This window comes from Centruroides sculpturatus, unplaced genomic scaffold (assembly GCF_000671375.1).
Source record: "Centruroides sculpturatus isolate CEXI.00-Female unplaced genomic scaffold, Cexi_2.0 scaffold814, whole genome shotgun sequence".
Lineage (NCBI taxonomy): Eukaryota > Metazoa > Arthropoda > Arachnida > Scorpiones > Buthidae > Centruroides > Centruroides sculpturatus.
Genome location: NW_019384989.1, coordinates 273722 through 279721, shown reverse-complemented (window position 1 = coordinate 279721; position 6000 = coordinate 273722). Strand labels below are relative to the sequence as shown.

The window sequence follows — 6000 nt, the reverse complement described above, 5'->3', positions numbered from 1 at the left end:
AATAATAGAAAACTACTATATCCTGTTAACTTTTATTACTAATTTGTTGATTTTCTTCATTTTTCTGTTAAGATTTGCTAAATTTTATCAATATTTTTTTAAATTTAAATAAAATTATAGAACGAATATTATTACTACTTAATTTCTGTGATTCTATTTCATCTTAATCTATATGATTTTTTTAATTGTCTGTTATGTTCTTTGATAACACTTTTCTTGATCTCTCTCTCCATTTCACCAATCTCAGGGTGGCAGTATCATGATTGTTTATCAGTGGTTTTTTTCCAAGGCTGCTTAATATGTCATCAGGTTTTCATTTTTTTATATTGTCCAAAAGTTTTATTCTCATCCTGCTTTTTACAGATTTTCCTTCCATTTGATCCTCCAAGAAAGTTGTATATCCATCAGAATGGAGTAGATGATCTATCATGCTATTTCCTCTCTGTTTCTATTGTATTTAGCAAATTGGATTTTTCTTTCTACCATCTTTAGAATGTCTTTGTTCTATACATTACCATTCCAAGATGTTTTCAACTTGCAATATCCAGCATCACATAGATTTTCTGTTCACAGTACTTGCTACAATCTTCCTACAGCATCACATTTTGAATACTTTGATTTTTTTCCTTTGGGCCTTCTTGAGTGTTTATGTCTCAGAAGCATAGGAATTTCTAGCTGCTACATCTTTTCCTCATTTTTTGTCAAATGTTATAATACTGTACTGCAAGGTAGCTAAACACTTTATTTGAGGAGTTCTTTTACCTTTCAACCTAATGTCAGCTTTTTGTTTATCATCTCATGTATACTTCATTATTTTGTCTTTTTTCTTGTTGTGTTTTCCATTAAAAGTTCATTTATGTTTTTTAGAGAATATTGTAGGTTCTGTTGTGAGAGCTATGTCATCTGCAAAGCAGATTGTAATAAAGAGTTTGCCATTCACTTCAAGACAAGTATGGTTTGATTCTGTAAATTGCCTCATTTCCTTGCTATATATGTTGAAGAGTATTGGTGATAAATCACATCTCTGCCTAACTTTTTTCAATAATTTTGAAGAGCTGTTTGATTTTTCTATGGCTAGTATATTATCATATAGTCTCTACAGTTATTTTTTTCAGTTCTTAAGAACTTTGAACAATGTATTCCACTCTACATTGTCAAAAGCTTTCTCAACATTACTTTTTTTGATAGATGAATAAAATTTAAGAAATATATCTTTTCTTACGTTTTATGACAAAAGCATTCATAAATTTTTTTTTCTTGTTATATGCTTGTGTCGGTTTTATGAGTGATATATTCATCATTAATAAGAAAGTAATTCATAATTATCTTTGTATCTAAGGGAAATATATAAATAATTTTTATGAAAATTAGAAAGTAATATTTTTTTTAATTTATCAGTGAATATTATTATTGTATTTTACTATTTTCTTTGATTTTTTTTTTGTTTCTCTTTTAATAATAATAAATAAAGCCCTTCATTGCAATACTGAAAACAAGTATTCTGCACAGAATATCATGCATGTTGTTGCGTTACTTGTGACAAAGAAAAATAATTAGGATAATTTTCAATGAACATTAAGCTGCTTCTAACACTGAATAACCAATGTATTGTAACCTGTCGAAAATAAAAATGTTTCTGATATCTTACTGATAGCAATATATAAGCATGTTGGAATCTGTTCATTTTATAAACCAATGCCTTGTTTTCTCTTTTTCTTTCAATAGTCACTTTTGAAAAAAATAAGAAACTCCCCAATAAAACACCTTGAACACTTCCAGCACTGTTTTACTTGTCTGACAAACATTTCTTGGCTCACTTCATAAACCTGCACCAAGTTTACCATGAATTCAAACTTCCATCATTCTAAATTGGATGTTAACTGGTTCAATGATGTTTTTTATATAAAAATCTACAAGATGGAACAGACTACGTAACCATATATTTTCAATATTTAAAAGTTGTGAAATAATGCCTATTGTTTCATAGGATTTATACTAGTGCCTTTAAATAATATATGTAGTGGAACTCCTGTTCAGAGCCAGCACTAAAGTTTATGCCGCCTGGGGCAAGACATGCATTTGACACCCCTTATCCCCCTACATAAAATGATAAAATTTTGTTTTGAAATGCCATACTAATTAGAAGTTCCAGACCTTGCTCTGTCAATCAGTATTCAATTTGCACCATGTAATATAAATAAAAATTTTAAAAATATTTTAAAATAATATGCATGAAAATGTTGTATAAATTTATGAAAATTTGCTGCTCTGGGCCAGTTTGCCCATGCAGTAGTGCCAGCCTGTTGAGTTCTCTTCTGCAGGTTATCATAAGATGATTGCAAAGCCAATGATAAGGAAATAATTCCTCATCAAACCCTTTAACTGGTATTAAACAAGAGTAAAATTACTTGCAAACGTTTACTCTTGTTTAATACCGGTTAAAGGGTTTGATGAGGAATTATTTTCGTATTTTAATCCGGTATTTGAAGATTTTTTATCCAATGATAAGGATTCACAATCTTTGTAATTTAGGCTTTTTTTTTTTTTAAAGTGCCCTTAAATGTCTCCAAAATTTCTAGAACTTGTAGGTGCTATTTGTTGAATACTTGTCATTAATTTGGCTTCATCCAGATTTGCAACTACTAGAGCTCTGCAGCATAAGTCAATATATCAGTATCAGACCAGTATTGGTTTGATATCAGTTACATGTCTAGAAAATAAAGATAGTATTGAAACAAATATTATTCTTTACTTAAAAACAAATCATGAGTGGTTAGTAGGTGTGTAAGAGCAGAGCAAGCTTAGTAATCTAGATTTAAGAAAATAATCTGTTATTTTTGATAAATGTTATTGTTATTAGCTTATAATAGTTTATTTTAATTAATAATTATTCATATTTTAATAACTTTTATAATAAAATGATATTATTATTTATTTAGAAGATGCATTGGGAGCAGAAACATATTGGGCAAGTGGCCTTCATTTATATACACCTCTTCCCTTTTGACCTGGAAGAGACGGAATTGGAAATTATTTTCGAATGCATACATTTTTAAATGCTGGTAATATAGGCTACTTTTTAGGTAAATATGATTTTTTTTCATATTTTATATATAAATAAATTATGGTAGAACAATCCTTAATTTTCAAAATGATTTTATTGAATTTCATGAATTAATCTTTATAACCTGGAAGTTTCTGGATAACAACTTTTCTGATTATTAACTAAATTACAATTTTTTAAACAAAACTGAATTATCATCATTGAATTAAGTTTCATTTATATTATTGGTTTCTAAAATTTTGTTTCTTCATTGCATCTGTAAGAATAAGAAATGATCTAATTTATGGTAATAACCAAAAATAAATTTGGTTTCCAATTTAAAATAAAAACAAATAAGCAAATATGATTATAACACTTTTCTGAATATTGAGATATACGTATTAGTAATAAACAAACAAAAAAAATATATTTAAAAGTTAAATAATATACTTAGAAAGAATGGAGTAAATATCTAAAATAATATTTACTTAAATTCAAAATTCCTAGTTTTGCTAATTTTATGAAATCAATGAATCGTTTTTAATGACGGAAAATGTGTTATTTCATCTGTTCATTTTACAGTAATATTAATAGAAGCAGAGTTCAATAATTAGCAAAAATAGAAGTAAAAACTTTCAATTAAAAACATGCTAATGCATTTCTCTTGCCATCAGTGTAAAACAAGACAAAACACATTAAATTTAGTCAGTTTAACGACAGCAAAAACAAAAACTATTATATGAAAAACACTGTAAAGAAATGTAATAATTTCTAATTTTAATCAATATTATTTATCAAAAATAAGGAACAATATTAATTTTCTTTTAAACTCTTTTGATAAGATTATCTTCAAGTTTTTAATATATATGTATTTAGCAAAATTACATTATCTCAAATATTTTATTGAAATACTTCTATTTCAGGGGCATTCCAAGTATTAAAAAATTGCATATTGTGTTTGTTGTTAGATATTTATTCTTATTTGTAAAATCATTAAACAAAAATATTTTTAAGTATTATTTTTGAAAAAGTTTCATGTTAACTTTTATTACTAATTTGTTGATTTTCTTCATTTTTCTGTTAAGATTTGCTAAATTTCATCAATATTTTTTTAAATTTAAATAAAATTATAGAACGAATATTATTACTACTTAATTTCTGTGATTCTGCTTGTAGTTCTATTTCATCTTAATCTATATGATATTTTTTAATTATCTATTTATGTTCTTCGATAACACTTTTCTTGATCTCTCTCTCCATTCCCCCAGTCTCAGGGTTGACAGTATCATGATTGTTTATCAGTGGTTTTTTTCCAAGGCTGCTTAATATGTCATCAGGTTTTCATTTTTTATATTGTCCAAAAGTTTTATTCTCATCCTGCTTTTTACAGATTTTCCTTCCATTTGATCCTCCAAGAAAGTTGTATATCCATCAGAATGGAGTAGATGATCTATCATGCTATTTCCTCTCTGTTTCTATTGTATTTAGCAAATTGGATTTTTCTTTCTACCATCTTTAGAATGTCTTTGTTCTATACATTACCATTCCAAGATGTTTTCAACTTGCAATATCCAGCATCACATAGATTTTCTGTTCACAGTACTTGCTACAATCTTCCTACAGCATCACATTTTGAATACTTTGATTTTTTTCCTTTGGGCCTTCTTGAGTGTTTATGTCTCAGAAGCATAGGAATTTCTAGCTGCTACATCTTTTCCTCATTTTTTGTCAAATGTTATAATACTGTACTGCAAGGTAGCTAAACACTTTATTTGAGGAGTTCTTTTACCTTTCAACCTAATGTCAGCTTTTTGTTTATCATCTCATGTATACTTCATTATTTTGTCTTTTTTCTTGTTGTGTTTTCCATTAAAAGTTCATTTATGTTTTTTAGAGAATATTGTAGGTTCTGTTGTGAGAGCTATGTCATCTGCAAAGCAGATTGTAATAAAGAGTTTGCCATTCACTTCAAGACAAGTATGGTTTGATTCTGTAAATTGCCTCATTTCCTTGCTATATATGTTGAAGAGTATTGGTGATAAATCACATCTCTGCCTAACTTTTTTCAATAATTTTGAAGAGCTGTTTGATTTTTCTATGGCTAGTATATTATCATATAGTCTCTACAGTTATTTTTTTCAGTTCTTAAGAACTTTGAACAATGTATTCCACTCTACATTGTCAAAAGCTTTCTCAACATTACTTTTTTTGATAGATGAATAAAATTTAAGAAATATATCTTTTCTTACGTTTTATGACAAAAGCATTCATAAATTTTTTTTTCTTGTTATATGCTTGTGTCGGTTTTATGAGTGATATATTCATCATTAATAAGAAAGTAATTCATAATTATCTTTGTATCTAAGGGAAATATATAAATAATTTTTATGAAAATTAGAAAGTAATATTTTTTTTAATTTATCAGTGAATATTATTATTGTATTTTACTATTTTCTTTGATTTTTTTTTTTGTTTCTCTTTTAATAATAATAAATAAAGCCCTTCATTGCAATACTGAAAACAAGTATTCTGCACAGAATATCATGCATGTTGTTGCGTTACTTGTGACAAAGAAAAATAATTAGGATAATTTTCAATGAACATTAAGCTGCTTCTAACACTGAATAACCAATGTATTGTAACCTGTCGAAAATAAAAATGTTTCTGATATCTTACTGATAGCAATATATAAGCATGTTGGAATCTGTTCATTTTATAAACCAATGCCTTGTTTTCTCTTTTTCTTTCAATAGTCACTTTTGAAAAAAATAAGAAACTCCCCAATAAAACACCTTGAACACTTCCAGCACTGTTTTACTTGTCTGACAAACATTTCTTGGCTCACTTCATAAACCTGCACCAAGTTTACCATGAATTCAAACTTCCATCATTCTAAATTGGATGTTAACTGGTTCAATGATGTTTTTTATATAAAAATCTACAAGATGGAACAGACT

The 6000-nt window shown here is 27.2% G+C and overlaps 1 long non-coding RNA gene across 2 annotated transcripts in view; it reads left to right on the top strand.

The window, feature by feature from the left end:
- LOC111632963 overlaps window positions 1-3082 on the top strand; it is an 18773-nt gene extending 15691 nt beyond the window's left edge. For both annotated transcript variants that reach the window (XR_002757972.1, XR_002757971.1), the window contains one exon: window positions 2940-3082. This is a non-coding gene — a long non-coding RNA (uncharacterized LOC111632963). The remainder of the gene's footprint in view (window positions 1-2939) is intronic.
- Window positions 3083-6000: the final 2918 nt, after the last annotated feature.